Source organism: Somniosus microcephalus, chromosome 12, assembly GCF_052327205.1.
Source record: "Somniosus microcephalus isolate GS21.2 chromosome 12, FLI_Smic_1.0, whole genome shotgun sequence".
Lineage (NCBI taxonomy): Eukaryota > Metazoa > Chordata > Chondrichthyes > Squaliformes > Somniosidae > Somniosus > Somniosus microcephalus.
Genome location: NC_140998.1, coordinates 171,252,153 through 171,267,539, shown reverse-complemented (window position 1 = coordinate 171,267,539; position 15,387 = coordinate 171,252,153).

The following is a 15,387-nucleotide window of genomic DNA, read 5'->3' as shown; positions in this document are numbered from 1 at the left end:
GTTCCACTCCTCTATCTCTCTGTCACTCTCACCTGTTCCACTCCTCTATCTCTCTGTCACTCTCACCTGTTCCACTCCACTATCTCCCTGTGTCACTCTCAACTGTTCCACTCCTCTATCTCTCTGTGTCACTCTCACCTGTTCCACTCCTCCATCTCCCTGTGTCACTCTCACCTGTTCCACTCCTCTATCTCTCTGTGTCACTCTCTCCTGTTCCACTCCTCTATCTCCCTGTGTCACTCTCACCTGTTCCACTCCTCTATCTCTCTGTGTCACTCTCACCTGCTGCACTCCTCTATCTCCGTATGTCACTCTCACCTGTTCCACTCCTCTATCTCCCTGTGTCACTCTCACCTGTTCCACTCCTCTATCTCCCTGTGTCACCCTCAACTGTTCCACACCTCTCTCTCCCTGTGTCACTCTCACCTGTTCCAATCCTCTATCTCTCTGTGTCACTCTCACCAGTTCCACTCCTCTATCTCTCTGTGTCACTCACACCTGTTCCACTCCTCTATCTCTCTGTGTCACTCTCACCTGTTCCACTCCTTTATCTCCCTGTGTCACTCGCACCTGTTCCACTCCTCTATCTCTGTGTCACTCTCACCTGTTCCACTCCTCTATCTCCCTGTTTCACTCTCACCTGTTCCACTCCTCTATCTCTGTGTCACTCTCACCTGTTCCACTCCTCTATCTCTCTGTGTCACTCTGACCTGTTCCACTCCTCTATCTCCCTGTGTCACTCTCACCTGTTCCAATCCTCTATCTCCCTGTGTCACTCTCACCTGTTCCATTCCTCTATCTCCCTGTGTCACTCTCACCTGTTCCACTCCTCTATCTCCGTGTGTCACTCTCACCTGTTCCACTCCTCTATCTCTCTGTGTCACTCTCACCTGTTCCACTGCTCTACCTCTCTGTCACTCTCACCTGTTCCACTCCGCTATCTCTCTGTGTCACTCTTACCTGCTCCACTCCTCTATCTCTCTGTTTCACCCTCACCTGTTCCACTCCTCTATTTCTGTGCCACTCTCACCTGTTCCAATCCTCTAGCTCCCTGTGTCACTCTCACGTGCTCCACTCCTCTATCTCTCTGTGTCTCTCTCAACTGTTCTACTCCTCTATCTCTCTGTGCCACTCTCACCTGTTCCACTCCTCTATCTCTCAGTGCCACTCTCACCTGCCCCACTCCACTAACTCCCTGTGTCACTCTCACCTGTTCCACTCCTCTATCTCTCTGTCACTCTCACCTGTTCCACTCCTTTATCTCTCTGTCACTCTCACCTGTTCCACTCCTCTATCTCTCTGTGTCACTCTCACCTGTTCCACTCCTCTAGCTCCGTGTGTCACTCTCACCTGTTCCACTCCTCTATCTCCCTGTGTCACTCTCACCTGCTCCACTCCTCTATCTCTCTGTGTCACTCTCACCTGTTCCACTCCTCTATCTCACTGTGTCACGCTCACCTGTTCCACTCCTCTATCTCCCTGTGTCACTCTCACCTGTTCCACTCCTCTATCTCCCTGTGTCACTCTCAACTGTTCCACTCCTCTATCTCTCTGTGTCACTCTCACCTGTTCCACTCCTCCATCTCCCTGTGTCACTCTCACCTGTTCCACTCCTCTATCTCTCTGTGTCACTCTCACCTGTTCCACTCCTCTATCTCCCTGTGTCACTCTCACCTGTTCCACTCCTCTATCTCTCTGTGTCACTCTCACCTGCTGCACTCCTCTATCTCCCTATGTCACTCTCACCTGTTCCACTCCTCTATCTCTCTGAGTCACCCTCACCTGTTCCACTACTCTATCTCCCTGTGTCACTCTCACCTGTTCCACTCCTCTATCTCCCTGTGTCACCCTCACCTGTTCCACTCCTCTCTCTCCCTGTGTCACTCTCCCCTGTTCCAATCCTCTATCTCTCTGTGTCACTCTCACCAGTTCCACTCCTCTATCTCTCTTTGTCACTCACACCTGTTCCACTCCTCTATCTCCCTGTGTCACTCTCACCTGTTCCACTCCTCTCTCTCCCTGTGTCACTCTCACCTGCTCCACTCCTCTATCTCACTGTCACTCTCACCTGTTCCACTCCGCTATCTCTCTGTCACTCTCACCTGTTCCACTCCTCTATCTCCCTGTGTCACTCTCACCTGTTTAACTCCTCTATCTCTCTGTGTCACTCTCACCTGCTACACTCCTCTATCTCTCTGTGTCACTCTCACCTGTTCCACTCCTCTATCTCCCTGTGTTACTCTCACCTATTCCACTCCTATATCTCTCTGTGTCACTCTCACCTGCTGCACTCCTCTATCTCCCTGTGTCACTCTCACCTGTTTAACTCCTCTATCTCTCTGTGTCACTCTCATCTGCTCCACTCCTCTATCTCTCTGTGTCACTCTCACCTGTTCCACTCCTCTATCTCTCTGTCACCCTCACCTGTTCCACTACTCTATCTCCCTGTGTCACTCTCACCTGTTCCACTCCTCTATCTCTCTGTGTCGCTCTCACCTATTCCACTCCTCTATATCTCTGTGCCACTCTCACCTGTTCCACTCCTCTATCTCTCTGTGCCACTCTCACCTGCTCCACTCCTCCAAATCCCTGTGTCACTCTCACCTGTTCCACTCCTCTATCTCTCTGTGTCACTCTCACCTGTTCCACTCCTCTAGCTCCGTGTGTCATTCTCACCTGTTCCACTCCTCTACCTCCCTGTGTCACTCTCACCTGCTCCACTCCTCTATCTCTCTGTGTCACTCTCACCTGTTCCACTCCTCTATCTCCCTGTGTCACTCTCACCTGTTCCACTCCTCTATCTCCCTGTGTCACTCTCAACTTTTCCACTCCTCTATCTCTCTGTGTCACTCTCACCTGTTCCACTCCTCCATCTCCCTGTATCACTCTCACCTGTTCCACTCCTCTATCTCTCTGTGTCACTCTCACCTGTTCCACTCCTCTATCTCTCTGTGCCACTCTCACCTGTTCCACTCCTCTATCTCTGTGTCACCCTCACCTGTTCCACTCCTCTATCTCTCTGTGTCACTCTCACCTGTTCCACTCCTCTATCTCCCTGTGTCACTCTCACCTGTTCCACTCCTCTATCTCTCTGTGTCACTCTCACCTGCTGCACTCCTCTATCTCCCTATGTCACCCTCACCTGTTCCACTCCTCTATCTCTCTGTGTCACCCTCACCTGTTCCACTACTCTATTTCCCTGTGTCACTCTCACCTGTTCCACTCCTCTACCTCCCTGTGTCACCCTCACCTGTTCCACTCCTCTATCTCTCTGTGTCACTCTCACCTGTTCCACTCCTCTATCTCTCTGTGTCACTCTCACCTGTTCCACTCCTCTATTTCTCAGTGCCACTCTCACCTGTTCCACTCCTCTATCTCTCGATGTCACTCTCACCTGTTCCACTCCTCCTTCTCTCTGTGCCACTCTCACCTGTTCCACTCCTCTATCTCCCTCTGTCACTCTCAAATATTCCACTCCTCTATCTCTCTGTCACTCTCACCTGTTCCACTCCTCCATCTCCCTGTGTCACTCTCACCTGTTCCACTCCTCTATCTCGATGTGTCACTCTCACCTGTTCCACTCCTCTATCTCTCTGTGTCTCTCTCACCTGTTCCACTCCTCTATCTCTCTGTGCCACTCTCACCTGTTCCACTCCTCTATCTCTGTGTCACTCTCACCTGTTCCACTCCTCTATCTCTCTGTGTCACTCTCACCTGTTCCAGCCCTCTATCTCCCTGTGTCACTCTGACCTGTTCCACTCCTCTATCTCTCTGTGTCACTCTCACCTGTTCCACTCCTCTATCTCTCTGTGTCACTCTCACCTGTTCCACTCCTCTATTTCTCAGTGCCACTCTCACCTGTTCCACTCCTCTATCTCTCGGTGTCACTCTCACCTGTTCCACTCCTATATCTCTCTGTGCCACTCTCACCTGTTCCACTCCTCTACCTCCCTCTGTCACTCTCAACTGTTCCACTCCTCTATCTCTCTGTCACTGTCACCTGTTCCACTCCTCTGCCTCCCTGTGTCACTCTCACCTGTACCACTCCTCTATCTCCCTGTGTCACTCTCACCTGTTCCACTCCTCTATCTCCCTGTGTCACTCTCACCTGCTCCACTCCTCTATCTCTCTGTGTCACTCTCACCTGTTCCAGATCTCTATCTCCCTGTGTCACTCTCACCTGTTCCACGCCTCTATCTCTTTCTGTGTCTCTCTCGCCTGCTCCACTCCTCTATCTCCCTGTGTCACTCTCACCTGCTCCACTGCTCTATCTCTCTGTGTCACTCTCACCTGTTCCACGCCTCTATCTCTCTGTCACTCTCACCTGTTCCACTCCTCTATCTCCCTGTCTCACTCTCACCTGTTGCACTCCTCTATCTCTCTGTGTCACTCTCACCTGTTCCATTCCTCTATCTCTCTGTGTCACTCTCACCTGGTCCACTCCTCTATCTCTCTGTGTCACTCTCACCTGTTCCAATCCTCCATCTCTCTGTGTCACTCTCACCTGTCCCACTCCTCTATCTCCCTGTGTCACTCTCACCTGCTCCACTCCTCTATCTCTCTGTGTCACTCTCACCTGTTCCATTCCTCTATCTCTCTGTGTCACTCTCACCTGTTCCACTCCTCTATCTCCCTCTGTCACTCTCACCTGTTCCACTCCTCCATCTCCCTTTTTCACTCTCACCTGTTCCACTCCTCTATCTCTCTTTTTCACTCCCACCTGTTCCACTCCTCTATCTCTCTGTCACTCTCACCTGTTCCACTCCTCAATCTCTCTGTGTCACTCTCACCTCTTCCACTCCTCTATCTCCCTGTGTCAATCTCACCTGTTCCACTCCTCTATCTCTCTGTGTCACTCTCACCTGTTCCACTCCTCTATCTCCCTGTGTCACTCTCACCTGTTCCACTCCTCCATCTCCCTGTGTCACTCTCACCTGTTCCACTCCTCTATCTCCGTGTCGCTCTCACCTGTTCCACTCCTCTATCTCTCTGTGTCACTCTCACCTGTTCCACTCCTCTATCTCTCTGTTTCACTCTCACCTGTTCCACTCCTCTATCTCCTTGTGTCACTCTCACCTGTTCCACTCCTCTATCTCCCTGTGTCACTCTCACCTGTTCCACTCCTCTATCTCTCTGTGTCACTCTCACCTGTTCTATTCCTCTATCTCTCTGTGTCACTCTCACCTGTTCCACTCCTCAATCTCCCTGTGTCACTCTCACCTGCTCCACTGCTCTATCTCTCTGTCACTCTCACCTGTTCCACTCCTCTATCTTACTGTCACTCTCACCTGTTCCACTCCACTATCTATCTGTCACTCTCACCTGTTCCACTCCTCTATCTCCCTGTGTCACTCTCACCTGTTTAACTCCTCTATCTCTCTGTGTCACTCTCACCTGCTACACTCCTCTATCTCTCTGTGTCACTCTCACCTGTTCCACTCCTCTATCTCCCAGTGTTACTCTCACCTGTTCCACTCCAATATATCTGTGTGTCACTCTCACCTGCTGCACTCCTCTATCTCCCTGTGTCACTCACACCTGTTTAACTCCTCTATCTCTCTGTGTCACTCTCACCTGCTCCACTCCTCTATCTCTCTGTGCACTCTCACCTGTTCCACTCCTCTATCTCTCTGTGTCACCCTCACCTGTTCCACTACTCTATCTCCCTGTGTCACTCTCACGTGTTCCACTCCTCTATCTCTCTGTGTCGCTCTCACCTATTCCACTCCTCTATCTCTCTGTGCCACTCTCACCTGTTCCACTCCTCTATCTCTCTGTGCCACTCTCACCTGCTCCACTCCTCCAACTCCCTGTGTCACTCTCACCTGTTCCACTCCTCTATCTCTCTGTGTCACTCTCACCTGTTCCACTCCTCTAGCTCCGTGTGTCACTCTCACCTGTTCCACTCCTCTATCTCCCTGTGTCACTCTCACCTGCTCCACTCCTCTATCTCTGTGTCACTCTCACCTGTTCCACTCCTCTATCTCCCTGTGTCACGCTCATCTGTTCCACTCCTCTATCTCCCTGTGTCACTCTCACCTGTTCCACTCCTCTATCTCCCTGTGTCACTCTCACCTGTTCCACTCCTCTATCTCTCTGTGTCACTCTCACCTGTTCCACTCCTCTAGCTCCGTGTGTCACTCTCACCTGTTCCACTCCTCTACCTCCCTGTGTCACTCTCACCTGCTCCACTCCTCTATCTCTCTGTGTCACTCTCACCTGTTCCACTCCTCTATCTCCCTGTGTCACTCTCACCTGTTCCACTCCTCTATCTCCCTGTGTCACTCTCAACTTTTCCACTCCTCTATCACTCTGTGTCACTCTCACCTGTTCCACTCCTCCATCTCCCTGTGTCACTCTCACCTGTTCCACTCCTCTATCTCTCTGTGTCACTCTCACCTGTTCCACTCCTCTATCTCTCTGTGCCACTCTCACCTGTTCCACTCCTCTATCTCTGTGTCACCCTCACCTGCTCCACTCCTCTATCTCTCTGTGTCACTCTCACCTGTTCCAGTCCTCTATCTCCCTGTGTCACACTCACCTGTTCCACTCCTCTATCTCTCTGTGTCACTCTCACCTGCTGCACTCCTCTATCTCCCTATGTCACTCTCACCTGTTCCTCTCCTCTATCTCTCTGTGTCACCCTCACCTGTTCCACTACTCTATTTCCCTGTGTCACTCTCACCTGTTCCACTCCTCTACCTCCCTGTGTCACCCTCACCTGTTCCACTCCTCTATCTCTCTGTGTCACTCTCACCTGTTCCACTCCTCTATCTCTCTGTGTCACTCTCACCTGTTCCACTCCTCTATTTCTCAGTGCCACTCTCACCTGTTCCACTCCTCTATCTCTCGGTGTCACTCTCACCTGTTCCACTCCTCCTTCTCTCTGTGCCACTCTCACCTGTTCCACTCCTCTATCTCCCTCTGTCACTCTCAAATATTCCACTCCTCTATCTCTCTGTCACTCTCACCTGTTCCACTCCTCCATCTCCCTGTGTCACTCTCACCTGTTCCACTCCTCTATCTCGATGTGTCACTCTCACCTGTTCCACTCCTCTATCTCTCTGTGTCACTCTCACCTGTTCCACTCCTCTATTTCTCAGTGCCACTCTCACCTGTTCCACTCCTCTATCTCTCGGTGTCACTCTCACCTGTTCCACTCCTATATCTCTCTGTGCCACTCTCACCTGTTCCCCTCCTCTACCTCCCTCTGTCACTCTCAACTGTTCCACTCCTCTATCACTCTGTCACTCTCACCTGTTCCACTCCTCTATCTCTTTGTGTCAATCACACCTTTTCCACTCCTCTATCTCTCTGTGACACTCTCACCTGCTCCACTCCTCTATCTCTCTGCGTCACCCTCACCTGTTCCACTCCTCTATCTCTCTGTGTCACTCTCACCTGTTCCACTCCTCTATCTCCCTGTGTCACTCTCACCTGCTCCACTCCTCCATCTCCCTTTTTCACTCTCACCTGTTCCACTCCTCTATCTCTCTGTCACTCTCACCTGTTCCACTCCTCTATCTCTCTGTCACTGTCACCTGTTCCACTCCTCTGCCTCCCTGTGTCACTCTCTCCTGTACCACTCCTCTATCTCCCTGTGTCACTCTCACCTGTTCCACTCCTCTATCTCTCTGTGTCGCTCTCACCTGTTCCACTCCTCTATCTCCCTGTGTCACTCTCACCTGTTCCACTCCTCTATCTCCCTGTGTCACTCTCACCTGCTCCACTCCTCTATCTCTCTGTGTCACTCTCACTTGTTCCACTCCTCTATCTCCCTGTGTCACTCTCACCTGTTCCCCGCCTCTATCTCTTTCTGTGTCACTCTCGCCTGCTCCACTCCTCTATCTCCCTGTGTCACTCTCACCTGCTCCACTGCTCTATCTCTCTGTGTCACTCTCACCTGTTCCACGCCTCTATCTCTCTGTCACTCTCACCTGTTCCACTCCTCTATCTCCCTGTCTCACTCTCACCTGTTGCACTCCTCTATCTCTCTGTGTCACTCTCACCTGTTCCATTCCTCTATCTCTCTGTGTCACTCTCACCTGTTCCAATCCTCCATCTCTCTGTGTCACTCTCACCTGTCCCACTCCTCTATCTCCCTGTGTCACTCTCACCTGCTCCACTCCTCTATCTCTCTGTGTCACTCTCACCTGTTCCATTCCTCTATCTCTCTGTGTCACTCTCACCTGTTCCACTCCTCTATCTCCCTGTGTCACTCTCACCTGTTCCACTCCTCCATCTCCCTTTTTCACTCTCACCTGTTCCACTCCTCTATCTCTCTGTGTCACTCTCACCTGTTCCACTCCTCTATCTCTCTGTCACTCTCACCTGTTCCACTCCTCAATCTCTCTGTGTCACTCTCACCTCTTCCACTCCTCTATCTCCCTGTGTCAATCTCACCTGTTCCACTCCTCTATCTCTCTGTGTCTCTCTCACCTGTTCCACTCCTCTATCTCCCTGTGTCACTCTCACCTGTTCCACTCCTCCATCTCCCTGTGTCACTCTCACCTGTTCCACTCCTCTATCTCCGTGTCGCTCTCACCTGTTCCACTCCTCTATCTCTCTGTGTCACTCTCACCTGTTCCACTCCTCTATCTCTCTGTTTCACTCTCACCTGTTCCACTCCTCTATCTCCCTGTGTCACTCTCACCTGTTCCACTCCTCTATCTCCCTTTGTCACTCTCACCTGTTCCACTCCTCTATCTCTCTGTGTCACTCTCACCTGTTCTATTCCTCTATCTCTCTGTGTCACTCTCACCTGTTCCACTCCTCAATCTCCCTGTGTCACTCTCACCTGCTCCACTGCTCTATCTCTCTGTCACTCTCACCTGTTCCACTCCTCTATCTCACTGTCACTCTCACCTGTTCCACTCCGCTATCTCTCTGTCACTCTCACCTGTTCCACTCCTCTATCTCTCTGTGTCACTCTCACCTGCTACACTCCTCTATCTCTCTGTGTCACTCTCACCTGTTCCACTCCTCTATCTCCCAGTGTTACTCTCACCTGTTCCACTCCAATATCTCTGTGTGTCACTCTCACCTGCTGCACTCCTCTATCTCCCTGTGTCACTCTCACCTATTTAACTCCTCTATCTCTCTGTGTCACTCTCACCTGCTCCACTCCTCTATCTCTCTGTGCACTCTCACCTGTTCCACTCCTCTATCTCTCTGTGTCACCCTCACCTGTTCCACTACTCTATCTCCCTGTGTCACTCTCACGTGTTCCACTCCTCTATCTCTCTGTGTCGCTCTCACCTATTCCACTCCTCTATCTCTCTGTGCCACTCTCACCTGTTCCACTCCTCTATCTCTCTGTGCCACTCTCACCTGCTCCACTCCTCCAACTCCCTGTGTCACTCTCACCTGTTCCACTCCTCTATCTCTCTGTGTCACTCTCACCTGTTCCACTCCTCTAGCTCCGTGTGTCACTCTCACCTGTTCCACTCCTCTATCTCCCTGTGTCACTCTCACCTGCTCCACTCCTCTATCTCTGTGTCACTCTCACATGTTCCACTCCTCTATCTCCCTGTGTCACGCTCATCTGTTCCATTCCTCTATCTCCCTGTGTCACTCTCACCTGTTCCACTCCTCTATCTCCCTGTGTCACTCTCAACTGTTCCACTCCTCTATCTCTCTGTGTCACTCTCACCTGTTCCACTCCTCCATCTCCCTGTGTTACTCTCACCTGTTCCACTCCTCTATCTCGATGTGTCACTCTCACCTGTTCCACTCCTCTATCTCTCTGTGTCACTCTCACCTGTTCCACTCCTCTATCTCTCTGTGCCACTCTCACCTGTTCCACTCCTCTATCTCTGTGTCACTCTCACCTGTTCCACTCCTCTATCTCCCTGTGTCACTCTCACCTGTTCCACTCCTCTATCTCTCTGTTTCACTCTCACCTGCTGCACTCCTCTATCTCCCTAGGTCACTCTCACCTGTTCCACTCCTCTATCTCTCTGTGTCACCCTCACCTGTTCCACTACTCTATCTCCCTGTGTCACTCTCACCTGTTCCACTCCTCTACCTCCCTGTGTCACCCTCACCTGTTCCACTCCTCTATCTCTCTGTGTCACTCTCACCTGTTCCACTCCTCTATCTCTCTGTGTCACTCTCACCTGTTCCACTCCTCTATTTCTCAGTGCCACTCTCACCTGTTCCACTCCTGTATCTCTCGGTGTCACTCTCACCTGTTCCACTCCTCCTTCTCTCTGTGCCACTCTCACCTGTTCCACTCCTCTATCTCCCTCTGTCACTCTCACCTGTTCCACTCCTCTATCTCTTTGTGTCACTCTCAGCTGTTCCACTCCTCTATCTCTCTGTGCCACTCTCACCTGTTCCACGCCTCTATCTCCCTGTGTCACCCTCACCTGTTCCACTCCTCTATCTCTCTGTGCCACTCTGACCTGTTCCACTCCTCTATCTCTCTGTGTCACTCTCATCTGTTCCACTCCTCTATCTCTCTGTGTCACTCTCACCTGTTCCACTCCTCTCTCTCCCTGTGTCACTCTCACCTGTTCCAATCCTCTATCTCTCTGTGTCACTCTCACCAGTTCCACTCCTCTATCTCTCTGTGTCACTCACACCTGTTCCAGTCCTCTATCTCCCTGTGTCACTCTCACCTGTTCCACTCCTCTCTCTCCCTGTGTCACTCTCACCTGCTCCACTGCTCTATCTCTATGTCACTCTCACCTGTTCCATTCCTCTATCTCTCTGTGTCACTCTCACCTGTTCCACTGCTCTATCTCTCTGTCACCCTCACCTGTTCCACTCCTCTATCTCTCTGTCACTCTCACCTCTTCCACTCCGCTATCTCTCTGTCACTCTCACCTGTTCCACTCCTCTATCTCCCTGTGTCACTCTCACCTGCTTAACTCCTCTATCTCTCTGTGTCACTCTCACCTGCTCCACTCCTCTATCTCTGTGTGTCACCCTCACCTGTTCCACTCCTCTATCTCTCTGTGTCACTCTCACCTTTTCCACTCCTCTATCTCCCTGTGTCACTCTCACCTGTTCCACTCCTCTATCTCTCTGTGTCACTCTCACCTGTTCTATTCCTCTATCTCTCTGTGTCACTCTCACCTGTTCCACTCCTCTATCTCACTGTCACTCTCACCTGTTCCACTCCGCTATCTCTCTGTCACTCTCACCTGTTCCACTCCTCTATCTCTCTGTGTCACTCTCACCTGCTGCACTCCTCTATCTCCCTGTGTCACTCTCACCTGTTTAACTCCTCTATCTCTCTGTGTCACTCTCACCTGCTCCACTCCTCTATCTCTCTGTGCACTCTCACCTGTTCCACTCCTCTATCTCTCTGTGTCACCCTCACCTGTTCCACTACTCTATCTCCCTGTGTCACTCTCACGTGTTCCACTCCTCTATCTCTCTGTGTCGCTCTCACCTATTCCACTCCTCTATCTCTCTGTGCCACTCTCACCTGTTCCACTCCTCTATCTCTCTGTGCCACTCTCACCTGCTCCACTCCTCCAACTCCCTGTGTCACTCTCACCTGTTCCACTCCTCTATCTCTCTGTGTCACTCTCACCTGTTCCACTCCTCTAGCTCCGTGTGTCACTCTCACCTGTTCCACTCCTCTATCTCCCTGTGTCACTCTCACCTGCTCCACTCCTCTATCTCTGTGTCACTCTCACCTGTTCCACTCCTCTATCTCCCTGTGTCACGCTCATCTGTTCCATTCCTCTATCTCCCTGTGTCACTCTCACCTGTTCCACTCCACTATCTCTCTGTGTCACTCTCAACTGTTCCACTCCTCTATCTCTCTGTGTCACTCTCACCTGTTCCACTCCTCCATCTCCCTGTGTCACTCTCACCTGTTCCACTCCTCTATCTCTCTGTGTCACTCTCACCTGTTCCACTCCTCTATCTCTCTGTGCCACTCTCACCTGTTCCACTCCTCTATCTCTGTGCCACTCTCACCTGTTCCACTCCTCTATCTCTCTGTGTCACTCTCACCTGTTCTATTCCTCTATCTCTCTGTGTCACTCTCACCTGTTCCACTCCTCAATCTCCCTGTGTCACTCTCACCTGCTCCACTGCTCTATCTCTCTGTCACTCTCACCTGTTCCACTCCTCTATCTCACTGTCACTCTCACCTGTTCCACTCCGCTATCTCTCTGTCACTCTCACCTGTTCCACTCCTCTATCTCCCTGTGTCACTCTCACCTGTTTAACTCCTCTATCTCTCTGTGTCACTCTCACCTGCTACACTCCTCTATCTCTCTGTGTCACTCTCACCTGTTCCACTCCTCTATCTCCCAGTGTTACTCTCACCTGTTCCACTCCAATATCTCTGTGTGTCACTCTCACCTGCTGCACTCCTCTATCTCCCTGTGTCACTCTCACCTGTTTAACTCCTCTATCTCTCTGTGTCACTCTCACCTGCTCCACTCCTCTATCTCTCTGTGCACTCTCACCTGTTCCACTCCTCTATCTCTCTGTGTCACTCTCACCTGTTCCACTCCTCTAGCTCCGTGTGTCACTCTCACCTGTTCCACTCCTCTATCTCCCTGTGTCACTCTCACCTGCTCCACTCCTCTATCTCTGTGTCACTCTCACCTGTTCCACTCCTCTATCTCCCTGTGTCACGCTCATCTGTTCCACTCCTCTATCTCCCTGTGTCACTCTCACCTGTTCCACTCCTCTATCTCCCTGTGTCACTCTCAACTGTTCCACTCCTCTATCTCTCTGTGTCACTCTCACCTGTTCCACTCCTCCATCTCCCTGTGTCACTCTCACCTGCTGCACTCCTCTATCTCCCTGTGTCACTCTCACCTGTTTAACTCCTCTATCTCTCTGTGTCACTCTCACCTGCTCCACTCCTCTATCTCTCTGTGCACTCTCACCTGTTCCACTCCAATATCTCTGTGTGTCACTCTCACCTGCTGCACTCCTCTATCTCCCTGTGTCACTCTCACCTGTTTAACTCCTCTATCTCTCTGTGTCACTCTCACCTGCTCCACTCCTCTATCTCTCTGTGCACTCTCACCTGTTCCACTCCTCTATCTCGATGTGTCACTCTCACCTGTTCCACTCCTCTATCTCTCTGTGTCACTCTCACCTGTTCCACTCCTCTATCTCTCTGTGCCACTCTCACCTGTTCCACTCCTCTATCTCTGTGTCACCCTCACCTGTTCCACTCCTCTATCCCTCTGTGTCACTCTCACCTGTTCCACTCCTCTATCTCCCTGTGTCACTCTCACCTGTTCCACTCCTCTATCTCTCTGTGTCACTCTCACCTGCTGCACTCCTCTATCTCCCTAGGTCACTCTCACCTGTTCCACTCCTCTATCTCTCTGTGTCACCCTCACCTGTTCCACTACTCTATCTCCCTGTGTCACTCTCACCTGTTCCACTCCTCTGCCTCCCTGTGTCACCCTCACCTGTTCCACTCCTCTATCTCTCTGTGTCACTCTCACCTGTTCCACTCCTCTATCTCTCTGTGTCACTCTCACCTGTTCCACTCCTCTATTTCTCAGTGCCACTCTCACCTGTTCCACTCCTCTATCTCTCGGTGTCACTCTCACCTGTTCCACTCCTCCTTCTCTCTGTGCCACTCTCACCTGTTCCACTCCTCTATCTCCCTCTGTCACTCTCACCTGTTCCACTCCTCTATCTCTTTGTGTCACTCTCAGCTGTTCCACTCCTCTATCTCTCTGTGCCACTCTCACCTGTTCCACGCCTCTATCTCCCTGTGTCACCCTCACCTGTTCCACTCCTCTATCTCTCTGTGCCACTCTGACCTGTTCCACTCCTCTATCTCTCTGTGTCACTCTCACCTGTTCCACTCCTCTATCTCTCTGTGTCACTCTCACCTGTTCCACTCCTCTCTCTCCCTGTGTCACTCTCACCTGTTCCAATCCTTTATCTCTCTGTGTCACTCTCACCAGTTCCACTCCTCTATCTCTCTGTGTCACTCACACCTGTTCCAGTCCTCTATCTCCCTGTGTCACTCTCACCTGTTCCATTCCTCTATCTCTCTGTGTCACTCTCACCTGTTCCACTGCTCTATCTCTCTGTCACCCTCACCTGTTCCACTCCTCTATCTCTCTGTCACTCTCACCTCTTCCACTCCGCTATCTCTCTGTCACTCTCAGCTGTTCCACTCCTCTATCTCCCTGTGTCACTCTCACCTGCTTAACTCCTCTATCTCTCTGTGTCACTCTCACCTGCTCCACTCCTCTATCTCTGTGTGTCACCCTCACCTGTTCCACTCCTCTATCTCTCTGTGTCACTCTCACCTGTTCCACTCCTCTATCTCCCTGTGTCACTCTCACCTGTTCCACTCCTCTATCTCTCTGTGTCACTCTCACCTGCTGCACTCCTCTATCTCCCTGTGTCACTCTCACCTGTTCCACTCGTCAATCTCTCTGTGTCACCCTCACCTGTTCCACCACTCTATCTCCCTGTGTCACTCTCACCTGTTCCACTCCTCTATCTCCCTGTGTCACCCTCACCTGTTCCACTTCTCTATCTCTCTGTGTCACTCTCACCTGTTCCACTCCTCTATTTCTCAGTGCCACTCTCACCTGTTCCACTCCTCTATCTCTCGGTGTCACTCTCACCTGTTCCAATCCTATATCTCTCTGTGCCACTCTCACCTGTTCCACTCCTCTACCTCCCTCTGTCACTCTCAACTGTTCCACTCCTCTATCTCTTTGTGTCAATCTCACCTGTTCCACTCCTCTATCTCTCTGTGACACTCTCACCTGCTCCACTCCTCTATCTCTCTGTGTCACCGTCACCTGTTCCACTCCTCTATCTCTCTGTGTCACTCTCAACTGTTCCACTCCTCTATCTCCCTGTGTCACTCTCACCTGCTCCACTCCTCCATCTCCCTTTTTCACTCTCACCTGTTCCACTCCTCTATCTCTCTGTCACTCTCACCTGTTCCACTCCTCCATCTCTCTGTCACTGTCACCTGTTCCACTCCTCTGCCTCCCTGTGTCACTCTCACCTGTACCACTCGTCTATCTCCCTGTGTCACTCTCACCTGTTCCACTCCTCTATCTCTCTGTGTCGCTCTCACCTGTTCCACTCCTCTATCTCCCTGTGTCACTCTCACCTGTTCCACTCCTCTATCTACCTGTGTCACTCTCACCTGTTCCACGCCTCTATCTCTTTCTGTGTCACTCTCGCCTGCTCCACTCCTCTATCTCCCTGTGTCATTCTCACCTGCTCCACTGCTCTATCTCTCTGTGTCACTCTCACCTGTTCCACGCCTCTATCTCTCTGTGTCACTCTCACCTGCTCCAATCCTCTATCTCCCTGTTTCACTCTCACCTGCTCCACTGCTCTATGTCTGTGTGTCACTCTCACCTGTTCCACTCCTCTATCTCCCTGTGTCACTCTCACCTGTTCCACTCCTGT